Source organism: Rhodnius prolixus, unplaced genomic scaffold (assembly GCF_049639745.1).
Source record: "Rhodnius prolixus isolate KJV_2025 unplaced genomic scaffold, Rpr scaffold_10, whole genome shotgun sequence".
Taxonomy (NCBI): domain Eukaryota; kingdom Metazoa; phylum Arthropoda; class Insecta; order Hemiptera; family Reduviidae; genus Rhodnius; species Rhodnius prolixus.
Genome location: NW_027411615.1, coordinates 27,167,709 through 27,194,998, shown reverse-complemented (window position 1 = coordinate 27,194,998; position 27,290 = coordinate 27,167,709). Strand labels below are relative to the sequence as shown.

The 27,290-nt window shown below is 32.6% G+C and overlaps 2 long non-coding RNA genes across 4 annotated transcripts; one reads left to right on the top strand and one right to left on the bottom strand.

Moving 5' to 3' along the window:
- The first annotated feature begins 11,960 nt into the window (after positions 1 to 11,960).
- LOC141456992 (uncharacterized) lies at positions 11,961 to 18,907 on the top strand. 2 transcript variants are annotated; one of them, XR_012460149.1, is made up of 4 exons: positions 13,809 to 13,947; positions 14,056 to 14,192; positions 15,817 to 15,980; positions 16,426 to 18,907. It is a non-coding gene; the product is annotated as an uncharacterized lncRNA (long non-coding RNA). The 2 variants fall into 2 exon arrangements; XR_012460148.1 differs by lacking the exons at positions 13,809 to 13,947; positions 14,056 to 14,192 and adding an exon at positions 11,961 to 12,217.
- On the bottom strand, positions 13,803 to 25,711 carry LOC141456991 (uncharacterized). 2 transcript variants are annotated; one of them, XR_012460147.1, is made up of 3 exons: positions 25,508 to 25,711; positions 14,155 to 14,302; positions 13,803 to 13,941 (listed from the first exon to the last, which is right to left on the bottom strand). It is a non-coding gene; the product is annotated as an uncharacterized lncRNA (long non-coding RNA). The 2 variants fall into 2 exon arrangements; XR_012460146.1 differs by having other exon boundaries at positions 13,910 to 14,048.
- Between the last annotated feature and the right edge of the window lie 1,579 nt (positions 25,712 to 27,290).

The window sequence follows — 27,290 nt, the reverse complement described above, 5'->3', positions numbered from 1 at the left end:
TGTTTGCAAGTTTAATTATCAGCAAGGTACTTGGTAAATATATAGTTATGTAACATGTTTCAGCTTCACTTGTTTCATAAATAAACAACAATTATGAAAACAAAATTGTGAACCAAAAAATTATCAGTTTGGTCTTGACAAGTTGAGAATTATTATTAATTAAATATTTAATTGCTTAATTCAATTCTTTTATTATAAGCAAACTGAATAGCAGTCCCTTAAAAATCTGTTATTAGTTTTAATCCTCAAATCACCAGAGAATCGTACAAGAGATGCTAAGAAATCCACATAAAAGATGCAGAATGATTATTTTTAAGCAAAATTTCTCAAAGCATTTCAATAACTGTTTCTCTTTTTGATTCCACAGCTCAGCAAATATTGTGGCGATGAAAGCTGTCGTGGCATGACTCCTTGTTGTTGGATTATTGAATTGAGATAGTTTTCCTTTCATTTATCTTTAAAGTGATGGACTTCACTGACAGTTGCTTGAGATCAGCTACAGTATTACGAGAATCATGCGGAAAAAAATTATCTACTAGAGTATTTGAGCTCCAAAATTATTTTTTCATCGCAGAACCTCGTTTTGCCACTCATCACTAAACTTTCTAGCTAACTTGACATTAATTATAGTTCTTCAATGCAACATTCATTCTAATACTTATTTATTACAAGTTACATGTCTTACAATTGTTAAGAAAAGATTTTATAGTTCTTAAAGTAGCCTTTACTAATAGAAGTTTTATATTAGTATGCTTTATTTTTATTTTAGTATACTTTATGTAATTTATATATTTATCAATTTATATTTATAAAAATTGTAGGTTATTGAAGAATATATAAATAAATAATTTTACTTTTATTGAACAAAAAAATCATTATTAAAAAAAAAACATGCTTATAAATAATTTATATAGAAAGCTGGAAAACATTAACGTTGAGCTAAATCGATGTCTGTTAGTGACATTATCTCCTGCATCTTCTAGGATTACAGTGAGTCGATGAAAAGCATGCCACAGAATACAGACATGGCTAAGCCAACCATACAGGCAGCTAAATCATCCGTATCGACTCCTATACTTGGAAAGATAAACCCTTTTTTCTGTTTACTTAGCGATCATTATATTCAGATTTTGGTATTAACGGACAAGGAAGTTTTATTTAAGGATGTAGCTTAACAATAAAAAGGGATCCACAAATGCGTTCAAATAAATAGTTATTTTTTTATTATTATTTATAAATAGTTAATTATAAAAACAATTTTTTAGTTGCCCTTAAGTTGAAAAAATACCTTAGGATTGTAGACGTTGTATTCAATAAGATTTTAATCCCAAAATGTCTAAGTTAATCCTTGCAAAATAAAGCTTTACATCCAAAAAAATATCAAAAAGGATACTGTAAAATCCAACAGGACTGAATGTACTTTGATCGCAAAAAGTCAAAGGAGCAATAATTAGACTATCTTAACGTTAGACCTTCAAAAATTTAAAATAATAATTAGCCAATAATAATCATCATCTGACAGTTAGCAAAAATGTTTTAGATAAAATAACTTTGGAAAATGTTATTCAGTTCTGGTGTTTTAAGGCAAAGAATACATATTTACTGAACAAACTACAGCTCAAAGGAAAAGGGTCAACCAAAGCCTCTTTTTTGAGAAAACATCAAATGTCTCTTTGCTGGAATTATTGCAAGGTGAGACAATGATTAACACGGAATATAATATTATTTTTGAGATTAGAGCTCTTCCCAGCCATTGTGATTGAATTGCTTCAGAGATTCCAAGATTTACTTTACCCCATAATTTTTGTTATGTGAACAACCACTGACATTTAAGATAGTCACAATAGACTTTAGTCACAATTTTTTTTAGGTCAAAAATTAGCGCAATGTGATTCCAAAAACTGTAATAAATACACAAAAATAAAGTGTATTCTTTATTTCTAATTGATAATTCAATGAAAAATTTTGAAAAGATGTGAAATCATTGGTTAACCTTTAAAAGATTTAGCAAGCAATTAGATTCAATGGTGGTATCCTACGCCTCCGTACATCCCATTAATTAGAGCACCAACTCCAGTTGTGGTTGTTTAATTAGATTTAGAAGTTTGATGAGGGCTCCTGGTTAGAGTTTGATAACCGCAAGAGTTTTTTTTTTTTTTTTTTCTACGAAGAGCCGAACAACACGTGTAATGTTTTTCTATTTGACAGACTTAACGTGGAAAGCCCAGGCGAGTTGTGTTTCCTCTGTTGTGTTTCCCATCTGGATAATGGCCCTTTGAAGTTGCACCGTATACTTAGAAAACTTAAGTGAGTGACTATATTAATAAACGTTTTCGTCTAAATCTGGCCTGGAGTTTCCATTCATCACTTCTTGCTTCTCACGCTTTTACCTGGGAAGCGATAAAGATCAGGACGAATTCAATTCCCTTTACCTAACCAATTAAATGCACTGAATGCAGTTTATTTACTTACTTAATGACAAGTGTTGGAGCTTAAATGATCAACTTAAACGGAAGTCCATTACTAATGACCAACTAATTTAAAAAATATCAAAAAAAAAACCCTGTAGCTAATTCAATAGGTCCAAATTTAATGAACTTGCAGAATAACCCTTTTGACACGCAGGGGTAAGGTGATTAATCACGTTTTTTTTGTCCCAGGCTCACGTACCGAAGGGTTGTGGGCAAAATTAATTGCTAGCAATAAATAAACAGAAAATATTTAAATCAGAAGAAATTACTCAACAATTAATCAGTTTATAAATGTTAATAAATAAGTTCATTAAAATCTCAACAAATTTGTGCAGGTTTTTGTTTGTTATTGTTATTATTATTGTCACCAGCAATAACTTTTGATCATTTTAAAAATTATTCCGAGCAATTATCGTGATTTTCCTCTTTAAATTACCAAATTTAGATTTTGATCTCTTAGAATGAGCAAAGAAATGAACTCACCAAGCACGCCCCTTTCTATCCAATCACCTCTAATTTCTTAAAAATTTTGATAAATAAAATTTAAACTGGGGATAAAAATGAAACTCTTCCTCTGGTTGGCTAATAACAATAGAAATATGTCCAATAGCTATGTGGGTGATAGAGAAGAGAATTTCCTTTTAGATTTTGTGAAATAGAAGAGAGAGAGAGAGAAAAAACACTATCCACTATTGCGTGCTTGGGTTGCCCAGCTGGAAATGGGCTTTATGTATTGTGCTTTTAGAGAATAGTGAGCCCTACGCCTTCGGACCAGCTGGTAAGTTACACTATGTCGGAAGTAATAAAATAAATCCCAGGTCAAGCGTAACAACGCCCTTGTAATACTAGTTCAGTTTTTCGCTTTTGTAATATATTAACATCCGGGTCACCAAGTACAAAATAAAGTTAGTAAAATTAATCATTTATAACATTTTTATAATTTTTTTTCTTATTAAAAATTGAGAAAATGCTGAGATTTTATTGTGTGCCCTCAAAATTAATTTACCAACTGATAGTTAGTTATTTACGCAACTATTTCGGGAAGTGATAGTTTCCCAGAAATTGAAACATTTCGTATTGATATCAATGCGAAGTTCAAGTCGCGATGAAGGGTTTTCCTTTTGTTAAACACTGATCTTATGCAGCAGCGAAAAAGTTTCCAAACCTTTGGATAATAATGTTAGTTCAAATATCCCATTATTTGATTACACAATAATTTATATTACCTGGCCTTATCTGATTTTTTAGAAAAGATTCCTCGCAAACCTTACTGAAGATAAGTTAATCGCAAAGCAGTCAATCTTTTTCTCTTAAAAACAGTTTTAATTGTTCTTTAAACTCTGGTTCAAAGAGATGTTTTCTATTAAAATATCTGAATATTCTGAAACTAAAGCGAAGAAGAAGTATTAATTGTAACTAATTTTATAGTTATCTACATAATATTTTTTCTTTGATCTGGCAAACCTACAGACCTATATTTCTAGCTCTTTAATTATCATAAATATATATTTAAATTACTCTTTTTTTTAAAATTATATTAGCGTATTTTCCTCAGTAATATAAAATCTTAACTATTAAAAAATAGTGAATGTAAAGTGGAGTTTTGAATGACTATAATGAAATGGTTTCCGTAAATTGATGAGTAATTTGTTTTTCTTATTCTGACCAAAACAAAAGATGACCTTAGTTAAGGGGAAAATGGGCTACAAGGTAGAAGGACATGTTGGCGACATAACTAGCTGGGTGTACCTTTTGATAGCTTGCCCTTAACAGCTAATAAGGAATGGGTCAGACATGCTGGTGAATGGGTGTCAAGATTTAGTACAGTCTGGAGGAGGCACTTATTCGATCCTTCGTCTATTCTTCAGTGTGTGCACTCCTTCCATTCGACTTATTCAAAATGTTAACATTATTGGATGTTCTTTTGTTTTCATTTCCTTCTAGGTAGTAAATATTTTATACGATTGTTTTGTGCTTTTTACGCATCTGATAAAACATTTCCTTTATTGATTAGAAAGGGTTTATGAGCAATGGCCAGTGAAAGTGTAGACCAGTCTCCCCCATTCCTGAAAAAGGGTACCAATGATAACCTAAACGTAGAAATAAAATAAAAAAATTTATTTAAACGTGATACTTTTGGTATAATGAAAATGAAAAAAATCTTACATTTAACTGCACTTTGGTGCTTGTCAATTTACAGTCCAGACCTTTCTTCTTCCTCATCAAGAATCATTAATTTAAGCATGTTTGTTCATGCAATAAGAGAAAACTTGATGCTTTATTCAATGGATGCAGGCAGAATTGAAGAATAAAGATCCAGAATTAGAAACACTCCATAGTTCTTAATTCCATTATTCCTTTCTTCTTTGTAGAGTGAGATGACTACTCTTACTGCTCTTTGCTTTGCTCTCGAAGATTTGAAAGCAGAAATTCCCACAGCATATCTCCTCGAAGATGGGACTCCTTCACTTGTCTCGCATTTCTCTTGGTCTTCTGCGAAGACTATGGAAAATCTTCTTGCTCCTTGTTGTCATTTGCTGAGGCATTCTGAAAATATGGCCAAATCAGCCAATGCGCTTCTATTTGTTTTTTCTCGTCTAATTTTTAAGACTAAACATCCGAAACATATTGACACAGATACACTCCAAAAAGCTGATGGTAAGATCTCTTTGTTAACAAGATCTACTCATGAACATGGTTGATTCCGCTTGTAAGTGGCAAGTTCTTCAAATCCTGAAAGGCCTTGAAATGGACGCATGGCCCGGAGCTGCAAGCGATCTCAATCTCTTTTCTATTCCCGTTTAGACTTATTACAATTCTTCAGTTTATGTTATATTTACGTTAAAGGGTCCTTTTGAGGCTCTTGCTAACAATAAGTTTAACATTTCTGTTCTGAAAATAGGAACGATATTGATTGTCTAAGTGATTTAGTGAACATGACGGATTTTTATTTTTTTTTAATAAAAATTTTTATTTTAATGTCTAGTAAAACATTTTTTATAGATCTGCTAGTTCTTGGACGAACTAGAGAACAAGTCAGGAAGTAAATCTCATTTCAATGATTTTCATGGCCCAAGAAAAACTTTACAGACTAAAAGAATAAAAGAAAACATGTTAAAATTAAAATAAGTCTGGAATTGAGACATTTTTCATAATTTAAATTTTGTCTCCTTAACAGTGAAAAACAAATGCCAGTTTCTATTAATTTTACTAAACAAGTTAAACTCGCTTTCACTTCACAGTGATGACGTATGTATGTTATACATATTTACAGGACAAACCAGACCTTCCCTTGGGAGATCAGCTGTGAACCGTAACAGAATTATCCATCCTTCCATATATCCTCTCATTGTCTTCTATATTTATACTTTAGTCTCTCGAGAGTAAGCCTTTTAATATACCACAACTTAGTTATTTAACTACAAACTTACACATCTTACCAATTGGGTCAGGTGGGTGGTGTGAATTCCCTGTTAACTTCTCACCTCACTAAAGTTGACTCTATTTTCTGTCAACAACGATTTTATTGTCCACAAGTTATTGCATTTGTCTGCACTTATGGGATATAAAGTGATTGGAAATTTTGCTGCATTTATGTTATAAAGTATCCATGTTATGTTAAGATCTATCCAAAGCATGTAGTGACTTATTTATCAACTGAAATCATTAGAAATTAGAGAATGATGTCTAAATGTTTCGGACGACAGTCTCGCCAATATTTAGCTAGGCTATGACGCTGAATCTTCTTAATACTGTATCACAAGAAGTGAACTTGCAAATACTAGCTACAAATAGAAGCAGAAGTAGCCTTCAAAAACATTTGGTCTAAAATAATTGAAAAGTAATCTAAACAACAGCTGCTAATAAGATCCGTTCTGTCACAGAATTTGCATCGTACAGGCAATCTCATCTGGTTTGAACCTTTTTTTTATTCCAATTTATATCCTTTCAAATTGAAGGATGTGTAGAATCAGTTTTAGTGGGAATGATTTTGATATTTTGCAGTTATTATCAGAGTTAAATTAAATTTTCTTCAAAACAAACGAATATAAAATGTACTACAAGAAAGGTGACGTTATGGTAGCAAAGATTTGACCATTATGAGTGAATGTATACTAATCTGGTTGAGGTCACTCATAATTAAGTCTTGCAAGTGTGTTTCACATCGTGTTTTTCCCCAAAAAGTCCTCCCCTCCGTAAATCAAGTATTTTATTGTCACTTAAAACTCAACTTAGATTAGAAAATTAACTGAATTTCATATTTATTTAAATTTCATTCTGAAATTTACAATTTTGTATGACTAAAAAGCATCATGTTCCACATGTTGGAAGAATTAATGTACTGCACTTTTAGAGTAGCGGATTTTGTCTCTAAACTCTAACATTATGCGCCGACCTCTTTGAACTTTATAATTATGAAATATTAGTTGCAAAAGTCGTAGAGTTATAAAGCCAGTGGTTGCCTCAGTAAAGAAGGGAAATTTCCCCCACTTCAGATACGTGTGGGATGCAATAAGGGGTTACAAGCGCCACTTTGCTGGCATACTCTCAACAGAGCCTCGTCTAAATTATGAAATCTTTCGAGCCACCAAAAAGCTCAACTATATAGTATATGCAGTATATTTTAATATTAATAGCGTGTTTTTCTTCGAAATAAATGATAATTCAAAATATTGTCTCTAGTTTTAGTTTAATTCAGTACTTTCAGAAATATTCAAAAATTTTTTATTTTTGTTTAAGAATTTCACAACAGTTGAAAATGGTACAAGTAAAACAGATGGATGTTTACAATAAAGTATGTGGCTTAATGACTTGTGCAAGATAACCGTAATGTAAGACAGCCGTCGTGACGCTTCCAGATGATCGCGCGGCCAACCACCTCGCGCCCGATTTAGAGGGATAGTGGGAGTTGAAAGAGCTAGGATTAGCGGATTAAAATGTGTAGCAAGTTTGAAAGGAGCTTCAGGTAATGGGATACGGAGGATAAGAAGAGAATCCTCAGGTTTGGGATTGAATGGCGTTAGATTTGATGTGTAAAAGGAAGCATTGACTATGCTCCGTAGGATTTTGGATTGTAGAGATTGAATACAATATATGTTTGTCCTTTTGGTAGTCCCATAAAATTCGAATCCAAACTCTGTATAGTGGTTGGTAACGAAATATGCAGTTGTCTTTATTATGCTACATAAGTTTTGAGCGTTCGTCTTTTAGCTTCTGTAACAGTAATTTACTTAAGTTGGTTTAAGTTGAGCATCGTTTGATAGAGACCTAGGTGTCGAACTTGAGTGACTGTTGTAAGAGGAAAATGGCTCAAAATATATAGCAGGGAAGAATTTGTTTTGTTTAATGTGAAAACCCAGGTACTTGGATTTGTTGTGGTAGACATTTAGAGCCAGGGTTCTAGGATGGTAAATCAGCAAGTCATTTTGTAGATCCTTGTTCTACAATAATAATAGTGATCGGCATTCGAGTGAGAACACAGCTATGGAAATTTAGCGCTTAAAACTAGTAACAATCGCTTCAGAAAACTCAATTAAGTACCTTTAGCGATAGTAGTTGCAAAACGTTTTACCGACTTTAAGTTTGCTGTGAGTTTTCGTCTGTTCAAACGCAAAAATCTATACAAATTCATCCGCTAAAAACATTATTTTTCGCTCTGGTTATAGGTTAAAACCGCTTATGGTTTTGGTGAACACAATTTCGAAAATTTAACACTGTAAAAGTAAATTTTGTACTTGATGTAAGAGAGGGTAAATTGTTGCATCTACGTACTCTATGCGATTTGTGGAAATTTATTAAGTACAATAATATGCAACATCACATCGAAAATATAAATAATTATTAAAAGAAAAAAAAACTTATTAAGTTCATAAAAATAAATAAAAAAGGAGATAGAAAAGGATAGAGGAATTATTAGTTTATATTGCTTGGGTTGTAAAGGCAATAAGAAAGAAGTTTGGCAGGAAAGTGGAACGCAGGAAGGAAGTGATAGCAAAGTTAGCTTAAGACTTTGATTGGTTCTTAGTTAGGCCGCAGAAGAGGAGTTTATTACGTGGCCTTACCAATATTATTATCGCATCATTATATTGGGGCTTCTTGTCTAATTTAGTTGGATTTTAAATTGTAATTTTATCCTGTTTCTTCGTAGATAACAAAATGCTCTCTGATACCTGTTTTGATTCTTAGATGTCTGAAATTTAATCAATAAAAAGATGAGAGATTTTTTTGCCAGGAAGTTTAAATTGTTCTAATCAAAAAGGCGTGTTTTACCTTTTAACCAGATAATAATAATAAACAAAAATGAGATCGAAAAAGAAATCAACGTGAACCAAGAACTAGATTCGTTAAAACATTTTTAGCTAAATAATACGAGTAAGTCAGCCGTATGCAGCAAGCTCGTTTACTGAGTTTTTATTTGCTTTTTGAGATGTTTGCAATTTTTTTTTGCGGACTATAATTAATAAAAAATTAAGGTGGATAAGACTGGAGAGGTAAGAAGAACACTACACGAAATACTCGAAAGCTTCATTGCAATGAATGGTTGCCAAGAACACGATTTGGATGCAATAACATAACTACATCACAGAGTCACGTGAAATCTAAATATTCTTCAAATAGTGGCAAACGACTCACGTGGAAGCCAAACACGATATAAAAGACAAGCAATGACGAAACGTGCAAAACTGCTTTACAGACTACTTAAGCGACGCTCCGAATTGTCCATAGAATTCAAACGTTTAATATACGAGTACAGTACTATCCTCAAATCTATGTGGACTTACGGACTAGAGATGTGGGTTTCAGCCAAAACTACAAACTTTTCAGTCAAAACTATTCTCGGCAGATAGTTGAAGGCTCCTTTCTACGGTGACTAACCACACTCTTCACAACGACCTCAACGCCCCCATTCGTACAGCAACTTGCCAAGACGAAATATCAAAAGTTCCATACTGCTCTCTCTACTTGCTCTAATCCTCTTATACAGTCTCTCGCAGATTGAATCATCATTGGTTCCGAGACCTCTTTGAGTCTGAAGACCTCACCAATCACCATCATAATCGGTTTCCTGTCTAGAGTTCATACCTCCTGCACTTCACACACCAATATCTCATTCACCTTCTAATTTACTTATTGTATATGTTTATACAGATTGTAAATAACTAAATAAATTAAAAAAAAAAAAATAGTGAGCTTTTTCTCTATTTACGTATAAAAAAAATTTACTTTTTTCTCTATAGAAATAGCACTTCATAACTTTTCGTTCACCAAAAGCAAAGTTTTTGAATAAACTCTTTAAACATTAAGTAAAAGCATCAGTTTGAATAAGTAATTTAAATTACGTTCTAATCACTTTTTATAAAAAAAGTCTTAATTAAATGTAGATTTAATGTTAACAAAACCTCCAACAACACTCTTAAAGATAACCCACCTTCTTCCTTTAATATAAGATAAACAAACTCCATGCGCTCTGTGACCAAGAACTTTATTCTCATTAGTCGAATAAACAACTATTTCAAGAACTTGAATTTATCTTTATTTTTGTTTAAACAAGGAACTTCTACTAAACATTGAAGTGAATTTCAAAAGAGTTTCAGCATGTCGTCTTTGGCGACGAAGAAAATTAGTGGCAAATGAGTCCGGTAAAATTAGCTTCTTATCAAACGCAAAAGTCTCACCTTATCATCCATCAGCAGCCCAAGATGTTTAAAATGAAAATTAATTAATAAATATAAATGATTTTTGGATTGTTATGCTACTAAAATGCAATACTAAAAACTGTATTGCTTGAATACCAAACCTAGCGCTAAATCTTTTAATCAGAAGTAGTATTAGATACATTATTCGCGATTTGAGGCCACGCCAACAAACTTACTGCTTGGTACTTAAAAATAATTCAGAGTTCGCATTTTTTATTCAAATTTTCTTTTCTTTAAGGATAAAATAAATATTTGTACATTTATCTGGAACAATAACTCCTACTGTTATTCCCATTGCTGGACAAAAAAAAGCGCAGTATAACTTATGAATTCAGCCATACATCATTCTTGCAGAAGTGTAATATTCTTTCTTCATGCAGCCTCTCTTAGTTTTTCTTTTATTCGTCCTATTTTCATTTTCTTTTTTCATTCTTCGCGCTCCATAATGTGGCCAATTGTATTTTCCACGAAACAGAAAATGAATTCTGCTTCGTGCGCACTGTATCGTGTGTTAGAATGATGAAAGATAGAAGTATAGGTTAAATTTGATGGAACCTACTACTTTCTCAATTCGACAAATGTATATTGTTACAATATTTTGCTATGCAATCTAATATAATGTACAATGAAGAAATATTTAGCATATGAAAATAAGGGTCCGTGATATCTGACGAATTCTAAACAAAATTAATGAAAATTTGATGCAGTAAAATTAATTAAAAGATGTTATTGTTACAAAAATTTTGAATAAAACATATAAGCTTTTTCGTTCGATTCTAAATGGCTGAAATTACGAGCTGAAGTATGAATGAAATGTTGGGTACTTACTAATTTGTGTACCTTTTCTCAATTAATCATCCCTTATACTAAACTTTTTAAAATGTAAGTTTTTGTTGAGGAGATTTTTTGTACCTTTTAGATGGATTTTTCTTATTGTTCCATAATTTGACAACTTTAAGTATTTCAGGCGGGGCTTAACGTCCAACTACCAATTAGGTGTCGTCGACGGAGGCGACTAGCAAACATACTTTACTGTAAATTTCTTTTATTAACCATTAAATAAAATCCAAGGCCTAAGACTGGGAATCGAACCCAGTACCACAATACATACTCGTATTAGCTTGGCAGGTCTCGCTTCTAACCGCTCGGCTACCGTGGCACCTTAAACTAATGAGTAAGGAAAATATTGAGCCTTGTTAACTTTGGGTTCAGCTACCAACTTTAAGTATATCCAATGATAAATAAATATTAGGATATCTAGAATAATTAGGCTGATTTACGATTGCAACAAGTCCCCCTGACACTTCTACTTTCTGCCAAATTTCGGTTGGATTTTGGATCTACACAACATATTTATTTATTTTTTTTTAAAAGGAACCAATCAAATATTTTTTGGGTGGGGACGCTGTTTATGGAGTTTACAACAAAATAGCCACTTTTTTGTTTATTAGTGGCAAAGTATACTATAGCATAACCTTTGTGTTTTAATTGCTAAAAACAATGCAACTTAATGCAATCATATGCGACAAGTAATGATTATGGTCTATTATGTTAGTAATTACTTTAAGCTGTTGTAATTTTGGATTCTTTTATGTGAGTCAGCAACAGTGTAATTCATCGATTTTACTAAGATCAAATTGCCTAGAACTACTTCTATTTTTAGATCAAAATAAATAAATAGAAAAATATTCTATGAAGCGCCCAACTGCATTGCTGAGATATTATTCAAAATAAAAAAAAAAAGAGCGCCATTATAGTGTTCACGTTATCACAATGTCAGTGTAAACAAACTCCTGGCGTTGGCGTCAGAAAGCAGTAAAAGGCGTCATACCATTTATCTTTAGCCAGTGGTGTGTGTATGCAGTTGATAGGTTTTAGTGATTTATTGAATAACGGTTGCAACTATAAGTGCAATATTATTATGACCCGGATGTTTTCTAACACAGGACACAGGAGCCGTCCAACTTGCCACAACCACCCCTTGTTTTGGAAAACGGTCACAGGAAATTATCATACATGTCCAATTCTAATGTCAAAATTTTGTTTCTTGTACGTGACATTTTTGATTTAAAAATATTTTATTAAAAAATCATTTGCTAAATACTTTCATTAACAACAGGCAGTAAGAGGTTAAATTGCTTCTTGTCAGATTTGTAATTTGTTTTATTGGTTTTGGTATTAGGAAATGTTCACGTTGGGAAAGTGATTTACCGTAATAAGACACTTTCTTCTGTCTCACACTCCCATTTAGATTCACTGCAATTTTTGTTATTAAATTATTTTCTACTTCGGCAAACTGAGGGTTAAATAATTCACCCTTACTCAGGAATCTCATTTTCGGGTAAAAGGTGTAAAAATAGAAGAAGAGAAATAATAGGAGTTAATTAACAAATTTTCTTCGAATTATAGGGTACGTTTGTTTCTACAATTGAGTAAAATATTAACTATTTAGTTGAAATGTCTGAAAAGGTGTGGCTGTTAAATAACGAGACTTGACGCTGTAAAACATTTTATTTTAAATTTATACATATTTAATTATTATCACTTTCAATATACACCCCTCCCCTATCCCAGCAACGCTCCATGCGAATTTAACATTGTTCGAAACAGTGCTGGAAGTCTTTTTTCTGTGAGCTCCTGCATAACGCGTGCCGCTTTTTCTTTTACAGCTTCAACGGACTGAAATCGTGTTCCTCTTAATGCAGATTTGACTTTGGGGAATAGATAAAAGTCACAGGGGGGGCCAGGTCGGTCGAATAAGGCGGATGGCTTAAAACTGGGATGTTGTACTTGGCTAGAAACGTCTTGACACAGACAATGCAGTGTGAGCTGGCGCGTTGTCTTGATGGTGTCCACAAATCGGGTCGTCTTTTCCATACTCTTTCACGGAGTTGAGCAAGCACCTCACGGTAGTAATGTTGATTAATTGTAAGCGATATTTTCATCCGTTTTGGAAGTGGAAGGGCGACCCGGGCGGTCATCATTTCCGACGTCTTCTCGGCCATCTTGGAAACGCTGGAACCACTCAAAAACTTGCGCACGTGATTAACATTCATCACCATAAACTTCTTTTAATAAAAGATAAGTTTCAGTAGCGGTTTTACCCAGTTTCATATGAAATTTCACGACGATTCGTTGCTCTACTACATGTGTAGTATCATGTTTTCGGCAAAACGAAACTAACACCTCTTACACAAACGACGGTTCCGGTCAGACAGATTTCTCTACAAACACGTGAGACGCTGCAATCGAAAGAGAAGGCTTTACGCTGCACAGCTGTCGGTCGTTAAAGATTTGGCGCATGCATAGTTCTGTAGCAGCATCAGTCTCGTCATTTAATAGCCACACCTCGTAGCAGTTTGAAATTTGGTATACTTTTGATAGCCTCTAATTTCAAGTCTCCAAAAAATTGATCAGTACCAATGAAAGTTTTTGAAAAAGAAATTACCGTTTAACTGGACAAAAAAATCAAACAGGTCCGTTCCGATATAAAATATTTTATTAAATCCATTCTTTTTCCCAAATAAAATATGACCCAAATCACCTTTAAAGTGCGTATCTTCATTACCTGGCAACGGCGATAGTTCTAATATTTTCTTGGTCTCATTAAAAAGGAATCCACTGGATTTTAAAGTGATTTGGGTAGTACGTGCCTTCGCTTTTCTTCTCTTTGGACGTGTTTTTTTGCTTACCTTCCCATTTTCTGTAGCTTCTACTGTTCCTCCAGAGTATTCCACGTCTGATGTGATCACCAACAGAATACTTCTTCATTTCTAACAGTAATTATGAACGCTTGATCATTTTCTCTTACAAAAATTGAAAGCTTATTTATTTGAGGCACATTATTTTGATTAAAAATCTTCTTTTTTTTTTATTAATCCTTCCAGGAAAGAAAAAGGTGTTAGTAAAAAGTAGGAGGAAAAGGTAGAAAACTAACTGAAAGGATAGGAAAATACGTATTTTCTTTAGAGTTAAAGAGGACATACCTGCACAGTTTGTTGACTGCTAGTCGTTAGGTATTATGGTAATGAAAAAAAGAATCGCACAGCTCGTTTAATTTCTTCCTTTATTTTTGGTTAGCTATATACGTCTGTGATGAGTGGAAATAGCTGTGGTTTTTCCGGACAATACTGGCTACATTTTCATACATGAAAGAAAGGAAAATGTAGCTGAGTGTTTTGTGCCTGTTTCAACAGTTGGAAAATTATTTGTTCCTTTTTTTTAGTTTCTAAATGATTAACTTAGAATGGCTGCAAGATGGTTGAACGAAAACCAAATATGAGTAAATTTAACCAAGTAAAGTAAATTAAATGTGATTTTTTTTTTGTTATGTAAAAGTAATTGTTAAAAATTTTAAATCTAAAAAATAATGAACTTTTAAGTGCAAAAATAATAATTCGGAAAGGATTACTCAGAAGCCTCTTAAAGGAGAGGTCATTGCCCATTGATGAATAGTGTTGTGTATAACGAGAGAACACTATTCAGAGACCAGAATTGCATTAAATAATGGTTACGGGCGCCAACGATCTCAGATCATTGTAACTCGTCTTACATTAAAAAATATATTTTATTGTAGTACAGATCATTCATCATTTTTCCAAATCATGCTCAAAGTAGAAGATTAATGTGAAGCAATTTCTCTACTTCAGTTCACTAAGCAGTCCATCTTAGTCAAAAAACGAGACCTCAGTGAACTTCTGACTTAGTAGGATGTAATAAAAAAGTATGTTCCATTTTAAACATAGAATTTGTTTCTGGTTACAACTTATTAGGCTTAATCTTCGAAAATCAAGAGGAAGAAGTGAGTGTCGTCGGGTTCATTATAGTGGTTATGAGCACTGACTACTAATTGAGAGATCCCTGTTTGAGTCCTGGATATAACTCCATATTTGTGGAAAAATAACAGTTTCACAGTAAAATGTGAGCTTTAATCCATACTAAACGACTCATGTAAGTTCTACCTAGAAAGAGGCAATTACTTTAAATAGCCTATTTAATATGTGGCCTTACTTGAATACTTTGAATACTTGGTAAAGCCTGAAATACACTTAATACTCAAGCTAACACCAATGTTAGGGCCGGCAGAACGCATGATTTCTTTTGCTACAATTGTTGCCAAAACTTATTGACAAAGTTGCTAAAAACTGAGCTGGCCTTAACATTTATTTACGACGTAAATATCTGTGAAATATCTATGTGAAAACCCAACATTTTTGAAACATTGAACCAATTGAAAAAGAAAATTAAAATTCATGAACAAAAAAAACACTAAAACATAAATGAAAAGTTCTTTACAATCAAATAAATGGTTCTTCCTGAAGTTATATCGAGGAATTTTCCCTTTTTTTAATGGAAAAGAAAACTCAGAATGAAAAATTAAAAACTTTTTATTTTTAGTTTAACAAAGTTGAAAAGGAAATAAGCAAAAAGTTACTTGGGCAAAGATCTGAAAGTTTTTACTTCGCCAAAGAACAACTAGGTGTCTAGAATAACAGAATACTAATTTCTGTATTCTTTATTTAAAACTTTGATAAATTTCTGTTGCTTTAAAACAATTGTAATTTATTATTATTATTATTATTTTAAGTTAAACAGTGAATGTAGTATTTCAAATAATTTCTTTTGTTTTCTTTTTATACGTTTTCCAGGTAGTTTGTAACGAGGAAGATTTTACACAATGAGCCTGTGAACCAGAAACTTTGAGTTGTAATAAAGACCAATAAAACCTTCATAAAGTGCAGCAGATTTAATACCCAACAGCCGACGATGCACCTTCAAGCCTTACAGATAGCTAATAATAACTAACAAGAAGGTAACCACAAAAATCTGTAGTTCTTTTTCATTATTCTCAGGAAATGAGGGAACATAATGGACTTTTCTATGTACGTAAATCTACTTTTTTGATTCCAAACGTTTTGACTAATGTGATGATAAATAACATTGGTAAGGTTTGACATTTTCACCTTTAACCTTTTGTTTGTTTTTAAATAACATTAACTTAGAGTTCAAATGAAATTCTAACTTTCTGGTCCATAAAATTCAAACTCATATTTTAATTTAGGAATATTTGTTTTTAATTTTACGACTTCGGCAATATTTTAATTAAACTTTCCTGAGTAATTTAACGTATGACTCTGTCACTTTTGATGGCGTGGAAATGATATGTTTCTCTTTCTACAAAAAAATTCCATTGGCCTCAAAACTCAACTACGTGCTTCCATTATTTTTATTTGTTTTAATTTTACAATTATTTTTAGTTTACAACTTCCTGAGGTAATCGTTTTTTCCGTAAAATTGATGGGTAGATGCCCATGATGAGCTCACGATTAAGAGCTACGTTTAATAATGGTGATACGATCTTAGAAGGAAAGAATGGTTCAAGGTGGCCGATTTTGCTTTAGGAGAAGCTGAATGAAATCCAACCCAAGCTGCAGAATTGGAAATGTCCGACATCAATTTCTTCATCTAAAATAGAATTAGGACAGTATTTCAAGTACTGACTATAACTCGACAATAACACCATCAGGATGTACACCACCAACTTCTCTTGAAAAGATCCATTTGTATGCCGTTGCAACAAAAATAATTACATGTAACATTTCAGTATAATGATTTCAGTTTTGTAATTCGGAAAAGTAGCGTGATTAGTTTTCTAAAGACTTTTGAAATTCACTTTATCCCAAAAATAGCTCCAAACATTTCTTTCAATAGAAAGCTAATAATACTGAAAGGATAGAAAAACTCAGCCATATTACTTTCAATTGATCAAAACTATATTTGTAAACAGCAGAAAAAAAAATCAATACACATAAAAAAAAAGAGCGGTAACAAGAGCTTTCAAAAAGGTCAAATAATGAATATTTATTAGTCGAGGTTGAGGTTGAATATGAATTATTAAGCACTAATGTATCGGGGAAGCTGGATAATGCATTATTTATCCATATGCAAGTGAGAGATGAGGTAAATCAACTTTATATTCAGTTGTTAAAGTGTATTTATCAAAGCAAATACCTTGTAACTTACTTTGAATACAAGATTTTGTTGAGTTAAGCAGTGCAAGTATTTTAGATGTAAAAGGTTATTGATGATTTTAATTTATAAGATTTTCTGATCAATGTGGAAACTGTGTTGGTACTACTGTAGCCATGTAACAATGATGTATTCAAGTATGCAAAAAAAAAAAATAACAACATGGAAGTCATGCAACAGAACTACTGCAGGAAAAAAGATAAAAAGTTGTAAGTTGACATGAATCCAATTATATACCTAGTTTAAAGATTATTCCTTCAAGAGCACCTCAACCTAATAGACAGCAGGTGCTCCCATTGGTGCATAAAAATTAACGAAAGCCAATGCGTACACGTAACTTTCAAACGTGCCCCTGTGTTTTCATCCTCAATAATCCCATCCCTACCTCGAACGTAGTACACTACCTGGTTCTACTTGGACAGTAGACTCACGTAGAATCCTCACAAGAGATTCAAAAGACTAAAACTAAACAAAAGGTAAGGGAAACTAAGACGCATGATCGGACCTAAATGTAAACTAACCATACCTAACAAGCTAACCGTCTACAAGACGTTACTTCAACCCATCTTGACTTACGGATCAGAGCTGTGGGGCTCAACTAAATCTTCCAATATCTCCCGCTTCCAATCAAAAGTCCTCCGCCGTATTGTAAATGCTCCCTATTATGTCACTAACCTCATCCTTCACAAAGACCTAAATATCCCTTTTGTCACTGAAACAATCCATTCACGATTACTCAATTTCCACAAAAGCCTATCCTGCCCTCCCAAATCCAACAGCTCAAACTCTTTCCTCATCATCCCATCCTGATAATCCCCCACGACGTCTAAAACGACGTTGGCCTCGTGAACTCCTAACCTAGTAGATCTTTCCAGCAACTAAAATTCCCGAGAGTGTCAGCACTGGCTGATTTCTCTGGAAGATTATTACTGAGTCCTCGGAGACGCTTAAACGAAATTTCAAATTTGAACTGTCCATTTTGAGTTAAGCTGACCAAGGGAAGACGGATATTTTAAAAAAATCGCGTTGCAAAAGTACCGCTTCTAGTGAAAGTAACTTACGTTTATACAGCAGGTTTGTTGAGAACCGTGCAAAGGATGATGCTAAATCTTTTCGTAGCATGCTAGCTAGGCAAACATTGTTGCTGCAAACTGTTAGTTTTAAATCAAAAAAAGGCGGTCAGGAATACAAAACAAAACAAAGTGGGCTACAATGGATAAAATTAGCGATATCCAGCAATGAGCACCCAACAATATTTTTATTGTCAGCCTTAAGGTTGTAATTTTCTCGCTAACTTAAATTCTTTAAGTCAGGTCTCTGTATTCTTTAGTTTGTGACAGTAATTTTTGTAACTAGCTATTTGTTTCCATACGAGCTGACAGATCTTTTCTAAAACGTATAGTATTTTGTATATTTTACTATTTTCTAACGTAATATTGGGCTAAATAAATAATTATTTGTATCTAATTGCTCATTATTTATTATCTCATTTTTGCCCTTATGGTGAATATGGTGGGCAAGACAAATCGCAATAACCAATGAATGGTTGAATCAATAAAAAATTACAATGCCATATTTAAGCAAATCCTATCTGATTTCAAATTTAGACTTTACCATTTATTACCTAATTTTACAGTAGTTTGATTAAAATGCTCCAAACATTGTTGTGGATTCTGAATAGTTAGTTCTTTTTCATAAAACTACGTGATCCACAATTTATGTCACAAGACTTTGACTTTAGAAAGTTAGAAAAAGATTTTTCAACTAAGTATTGAATCACACAAACTTTTCATCTACTTCACAAAGTTACTTCTAACTTCGTGTCTAGCGTCTTTTAAGCCACTTGGTAAAAGGAAGGTAGGCAGGTAAAAGAGATAACCAAAAATCCAGATGGACAAAACGAGTGGGGAAGGTAGTATAGAAATGTCGCAATGGTGATGCTTGCTGGTAATGATCGAGTCTCTGAAGAAGTCCAAGGTTTGAACTGGGATATATTAGATTTCGTTAATTTCAATATTAAAGATTTTTCTGACCAGTTTCACTTATTCATCTGTAGAGCCTACCCAAAGGTCCCTACATAAATTCCGGGTCTATTCAGTACAAATTTTAGACAGATCGTGCGTGTTTGATTCATGTAACAAAGATCCAGGATTGGTCGTGCTCTTTCCCAAGCCATTACTCAAAAACCAATCACACAGTATTTTATAATTCCAAACGCCGACTCCTAGATAGTCTAAGAATGGGGTTATCCACAATATTCTGTGCGGATTTGCGTTAAAGTCAAATTAAATCGAACACTACTTAGCGCTTGCTTATCTTTCTACCATTCTGCAAACAATCTTTATTCACCGTGTCAAGAACGTCAACATCTTCCAACTCATGAAATACATCTCATTTAAATTCATTAACTCCTAAAGTATAAAGTAAATATAGTTCCTTGTTTAATTTTATTCATATTATAACTGTTAAAGTTTTAATGGTGTAATTAAATATTGAAATATTATTCGAGTTTAAGGCAAACAGATTGTGTAGCTTTGTCCAACGATGTGACTAACTTTAATAACAATGTAGGTCAAGTGGTAAACTGGTAAACTGGTGCTGTTACTGCCAATTATTTTTGCCTCTAAAACTCTATCTTTACTAACATATTATTGTACGTAGTGAAACATATTAGAATTCGTTTCAACCATATTCGTATGTATATAAATTATTTCTCATGCTAACTGATAAAATCTCACAGCTAAATATCTTTTATCTCCTCTTATTAAAACTGTCCGGTAGGACAGTTGTATAAGGGTTGATCATCAAAAACTGCAGGAAAAAGCGTAACGTTGAAAAACACCCAACTTTGACAATTTTTTTCTCTTTTTCTATAAAAGATAAAATTCCCAAATTTTCGTTAAATTATAGGACAAACCCTCCTTTATAACTGAAATTTTTTTGCAACAACATAGATCTAATAGATTTCGAGAAAAAAGTTGCCGAAAATGAGCAAAAACGGCTTTTTCAAAAATTGTTGTTGTTCTTCTTGTTGTTGTTGTTGTTGTTGTTGTTGTTGTTGTTGTTGTTGTTACCTTTTTTGTAAACCGCGTACCGCCTAAACGCGTGAACCGATTTTCATGAATGAGGTGTCATTCGATTCGGAATTTTTTGTAGATGTGCCTTTTGGGGGTCTCGACGCTGTACATCGAATGGGAGAGGAGTTAGCCCCCTTTATGTAAGGCCTCCTCCAAAATTATTATTTCTAATTTCTCTGTAAATCTTGGCCCGATTTTGATAAAATTTGGTAGGATGATAGGGTTAGGGCTCCCCTACGTAACATTAAAGCGGCGATCAGCTCTTACACTTGTTAAGGGGAAGTATAGCAATCTTTCAAATTATCGAGACGTGAACCGATTTTCTTGAATAAAGTGTCATTAGAATCAAAATTTTGTACAGATTTGTACTTTAAAAGTCTCGACGCCATGCCTCATAAGGAGGGGAGTTTGCCCTACCCAAATAAGGCCCTTTCTAAAACTATTATTACCAATATTTCTATAAAGCTTAGTCCGATTTTGATAAAATTTAGCACGAAGAAGTGATTAAAGCTCCTCTACGTGGCTGTGAAGTGCCATCATGCTCTTACGCCTACCAACAGGAAGTACTGCAATCGTTAAAATTATCAATGTGTGAACCGATTTACATCAATGAATTGTCGTTCGATTCAAAATCTTTGCCTTTTAGGGAGAAGTCCAGTAATCGCAGTTTATTTTTCTTGCTCCTCTTAAAAGGAAGTACTGAAATCGCAGTTTAATTTTGCTATTTACGTACAAATACCTTCCTATTTTATTCAAAACGCTTTCTCAAAAAAATTGTTATTGAGGATGGTTTGGGGACCGCAATTATAATCGTTCTTTAAAAAGATCTCTACAGTAGTTACGGTTCCGACTTAACGCCTTATCAGGTTATAATGATAGAATTGCTTATACCAAATTTTAAAAAAATCTGTAAAGCAGATATGTAACTTTGCAAAATAGACAAAAAGGAAAATCTATCCAAAAGGTACAAAAATCTCCTTAACAAAAACTTACAGTTTAAAATGTTAAGTATAAGGGTTGATTAAACGCCAAAAGGTACACAAATCAGCAAGTACCCATCATTTCATTTATACTTCATTGATATGATTTAAGTAATTTTACTGCATTAACTTTTCCTTCACATTTTTAGAATTTATTAGATGTCACAGACCCTTATGCTGGCCAGTTCATTCATAATATTTTTTTGTTATAATTATGATAAAATGAGTTCTGAATTATTCTGAGTAGTCACATATACATGCATGTTAAAGTAGAAAAAGACAAAGTCAGAGTCAGCCACTGTTTAAATTTGAATCACGAAGGATTTAAAACAATATTTCAGTCTTGAATTCGTCTTACCGAAATATTCGTGAGCACAAATAACACACAGTTAATAACAAGTAGATTATTCAACAATAATTATTCATTTCTCAATTGTAATTTAATTTAGTCCCCCTAATTTTACTTATAGTAAAATACTGGAATAATTAGCTGTCCTAAAAATATGCATATCTTATTTACTTTATATTACATATATACAACATTGTGGGAAGAACATCTAGATTGAGAATGTAATTGAAGAAAACTATATTATTTGCGATAATTATTACCTATTATTATAAACGTTTGACTACTTCATAAAATAACAATTACTTTAATCGAAGAATGAACTTAAACCCACGATTTTTATTTAAAAATAAAAATAAATAAAATGAAATCATTAATGTATGTTGGTGTAAACTTTTTTTTAAAAAAGTTTTTGAAATCTTTAGCCTAATTTTTTTTTTCTTTTTAACCTGTAATTAATAGTTTGATTATTATAGATAAATAGATATTACTATTTTGTAGATGAAAATGGCCAGCATAAGGGTCTGTGACATCTAATAAATTCTAAAAATGTGAAGGAAAAGTTAATGCAGTAAAATTACTTAAATCATATCAATGAAGTATAAATGAAATGATGGGTACTTGCTGATTTGTGTACCTTTTGGCGTTTAATCAACCCTTATACTTAACATTTTAAACTGTAAGTTTTTGTTAAGGAGATTTTTATATTTAACTGCATTAAGATACTGCATTATCACTTTGTAATAGAACATGGAAGCAAGTTTGATACTTTAGACCAGGGGTCTCAAACTGGCGGCTCTCGAGGTAAGTTTTGGTGGCCCACTTTGTTTTGAAATAAAGTGTAAATAGAAAAAATTGTTATGAAGAAAATAGCGCTTAGGGGAAATCAAAGCAATACCGTACCCAACAATTCCTTCCCATGTTAACCCATTAGCTACTGAAGACGAGTATACACGTGGCCCAGTGCCTTACCTGAAGGCCTGCGGGCGTTAAATAAACATGCTGACTCAGTTCCGGTGACGTTTGGAAGCGATATGTCTGCCATTCTAAGTGGAATTCCAGGATGATTCGGTTTTAAAAGACAAAAAGTAGTAAGAGTTCCCAAAATATATTCTTACGTTCTCAGTATTTGATACCTGATTAGCAAAACTTGTACGAGGAAATCGCTGGCAAGTTTCAGGTAAAAAGGAATAATTTTAGTTTTATAAATACAATTATATAGTTTATTAAATATCCTATCCATATTCTTGGCTCCTCATTTCAGAATATAGATTTAACAAATTTTTGTAAATGTGATGTGGCCCGCGTGAATCTTGCCTGTAGCACCAATTGGCCCGTGTTTAAATTGAGTTTGACAACCCTTCTTTAGACAGTAACTAAATAATTTAGAAGGCATAATTGTAGTTCTTATGTTCTGGCAGGACTGAATTCCCAAAATGTCTTACATTCAAAATTTAATTTAATTTAATTATTTGGCTACGCTTCAAGAAATAGAAATCCAGTTTTTACTGTGCAAATTCGATTCCGATAGAAAAACATCTAGGGTCATTCCATGTCAAATCAACACAAAAAAAGACCATTTTTGACCTCACCATCTCGGATTTTCTTGAAATTTGGCACATGTGTAGTATTGGTATAGACTTGGAAAAGTATGAAATTTTACTGTGATATGTCAACTGGTTTATGAGTTACAGGGCTGTAAAGTTGCCAAAAATGGGCTGAAAAACAGGGAACCCCGTGTTTTTGAATTACTGTAGAAGCTTTCCTAATTGAGCTACAGACTTGGGATTGGTGTCATTTTATAGCATATATAATGCCCTTTCCTGTGATATGCGACACCATATGGGTTAGGATAAATAAAGTTTGTTAAATTTTAATTTAAAATTTAAATTTTAAATTTTTTAAAAAGTACATATTTTAAAATTTTAAAATTAATTCCATGAAAAGCTAGTAGTGTTATGAATCACTGGGCAAAATATTAATTTGGGACGACAATGGCTTCATTGTTAAAAAAATTTAAGACTGAAGCTCCTTTTCATGGAAAATATATTTTAATAAAATTAAAGTGATAAATAAATTGAAAATAGTAATAATGAATCAATGAATCACAATTAATAATTATTAAGATTTAAAATATTGATTTTGAAATCATTTTTAGAATTAATAATTATGATTACAGTAATTAATCATATTAATTATAATATATTATTTTAATGAAATTAAGCAGTTAATCAAAGTATACAAAAATAATTCAATTCAATATCTTTGTTCAAGAACAGTCTTCTTTGGCTGAGATAACAGCCTCTTTAAGTTGGTTTAAGTCGGCAAAGGGCCTTGTGATGGCGTAGAGGGTTCGGTAAAGAGACTGGCAGCTCGTGCCAGTTTGCAATGACCCTATGGAAATCAAATCCAAACTTCACTACAACTTTTTGAGTGGGCAGTAGAAAACATCACCAACATAGACTTTGCATATTCAACCCAGGAAGACTATGTTGAATCTGACTGTTTTTTAAAAAATCGGTTTGCTCAAGCATTGGCTAGTAAAGGAACACAGCAATACCATGCTTTCATTCCCAGAAGTAAATCCAAAATATTGGTTAAAAACTTTTCTATGAACTCAGAAGCTTGCGAAATGAAAGTTTCAAAATTCCCTGTTAAACTAAAATTAGTCGACATATCAGGTTATATCAGTGTAGTCTATAAAGAAACTGGTGGCTTGGATATGTTTTAGAGAAAAATGAAGAACATGATGAAGTAAAAGTAACTTTTCTTCATCCAGCTGGACCCTCTAAATCATCTCGCATCCAAGAAATGCCGATATTCTTTGGGTCTCAGTAGTGGATGTTTTGATAAAAATTGATCCTGTGACTCTGACTGGAAGAACTTACATATGTCCTACTAGAAAGTGATGCATGTCGAACAAATGAAGCCTTTTCAAGCTTAAAATAATAAAGAGATCCTATTACTTAACAGTATGTTTTACTTTGGACTTATTAGTGGAATTATTATTAGCATTATTGTATTAACATGAATTCAGAGTTGAATTAATCGGATTGGAGCTTTAGTTTTAAATTTTTTTAACAACGAAGCCATTGTCGTCCCAAATTAATATTTTGCCCAGTGATTCATAACACTACTAGCTATTCATGGAATTAATTTTAAAATTTTAAAATATGTACTTTTTAAAAAATTTAAAATTTAAATTTTAAATTAAAATTTAACAAACTTTATTTATCCTAACCCATATGGTGTCGCATATCACAGGAAAGGGCATTATATATGCTATAAAATGACACCAATCCCAAGTCTGTAGCTCAATCAGGAAAGCTTCTACAGTAATTCAAAAACACGGGGTTCCCTGTTTTTCAGCCCATTTTTGGCAATTTTACAGCCCTGTAACTCATAAACAATTTGACATATCACAGTAAAATTTCATATTTTTCCAAGTCTATACCAATACAACACATGTGCCAAATTTCAAGAAAATCCGAGATGGTGAGGTTCAGACCCCGTGTTGATTTGACATGGAATGACCCTCTATAAACTTCAGGTTATTGATGAATATGACTCACAGCTGGTTTAGAGTATTAACTATGGATATTAGTCTGGAAGCTGACAGAAAATTGTCTTTTTCTATAAATCCATTTAATGGCTCCTCTGGAACATTCTCTCAGTTCTATAATTTTCATGATTTAATATTATGCATACTGTACATTCCGAGTGACAAGATAATGTGTAGCTTATATTGAACAACCTCATGTCCAAGGTCTCAATTCCAGAATTACTACTTACTGAATGCTATTTAACCAGAACTATAATCATTGAAAACAATAATATTATTTTAAGTTACAGATTTTATTAGCCGCTGTGGCAAAAAAAGTTAAATGATTAATAGAGACAAGCGTACCTCATTTCTGCATGTATTCATTCTCTAAGAAAATACCCAGTCTAAGTATTAACGCAAGAACATTCTTAACTGGAGCGTTTCCAAGATGTCTGCTTGCTGTCATTGGATTAGGAATTTCAGTATTGTTCCAGGGTTTTTTTTTAAAAAAACATCACATGTTTAGGAAACTTGTATGATGTATATTGTTCATTTTGTTATTATTACTTTAGGAGAAAACTACTTACATCTGATTCAATGATTATATTTTCCTGAGCATTGTGAATAACAAATGAAGAAATAAACTTTAGGAAACTGGCTTCAAAGTTCCAAAATTTACTGTAACACTAATTGGCAAGTGATTTGTCAAGTTAATAGAAGAAAAATGTTAACTTAAATTCATATCTACAGCTATTTTTGTTTTGTTTTGATTTCTCTTCAGAAAAATCTTTGTTAAACTAAAAGCAAGGTTAAGATTATCGCAGTAATTATCAAAAATCTTGTTTGCCTCAACCCTCTCACATCTTTGGCAAACTGAATTAGTATATTTACAATCATGCTTCAAGATCCAAATTGGTGCTAACGATAATAATTAAGAGCTGTAAGGGATTTAAGGACTTTGGAACTGAGTAAATTACCCATCACAGAGCTAGCACTGAAAATTTGTTCTTTCATCTCCTTTTAATTTCTCTTGAATACTAAAAGATTTGTTCTTAAAACCAGATATCAAACTTTTCTGTTGAAATGATTTAAATGCAAGTGATCATTTAGTTAACGGAAATTGTCTTAGTCATTTTTCACAATTAAAAAACTTATGTGCTGTGTAGGTACATGTATTGTAATCTATTTTGTAAGAAAAACAATTCGGTTTACCGAATTTGTTCATTTTTTAAGCATATTATTGATGTTTTAAATTTACCTTGAAACCATATAAATACCTTCAATTATATGAAGTAACCATACTTTTTTCTGACACTGTAATTTAGAGCGAGTTATGTTTCACTTTTTTTAGAAACTTTACTAAACATACTTTTGCAGAGAAACTGTATCAAATACATGTATTAACTATGGATTCGTACTTGATATACAAAGTGTAAATAAAATTATGGGCCATTTTGAGAAAATCTAGAAATTGAACTGAGTATTAATTGTGGAACTCAGCAGTAACATAAATGTTGAACTTTTAAGACAATATTAGGATTATTTGAGCAGAGAAGGCATTCAGAGGTGTCATTTCATTATCGTGAACATAATAAGAGTAGATCGCAAGTCCCTCTCCTCTTCAACCACCTTGGAGTACTACCTGGTTTTGGTAGAAGATAGGTGTTCGATTAAAAGATTAGAATGAACTGCTGTAGAGGAATGAAATTTGAGAAAACTAGCTTTCAAAAGATCTTGGACGAAAGGTATTTATTTTGAGATCATTATGGCTTGTGAGGTTAGATACAAAAAAAATCGGAGCATTTAGAATTTCCCGAAGTATTTTTGACTGCAAAGAATGAGTAGAGAGTTGGAACGGTTTAGTCGATCCCCATACTTCGATTCCGTATGACCAAAGAGGTCGCAGTAACAGCAGGTATAAGAGTCTTTGTAACATAGAAGTTTGTAGCATTAGGTAGTTTCTTGTCTTTTCAGTCTAGTAAGGGGATTCAATGTCAACTGTTTGTATAGGTACAGTCAAAGGTAGCGTACTTTGTGCACAGTTGGTATTAGAGTATAGTATTAAATTTAAAATAAAATTTAAGCGTTTTGCGACTTTTCGTTATTGAGATATTCTTATAAACAGATTAATTTTCTCGTGTCTGTC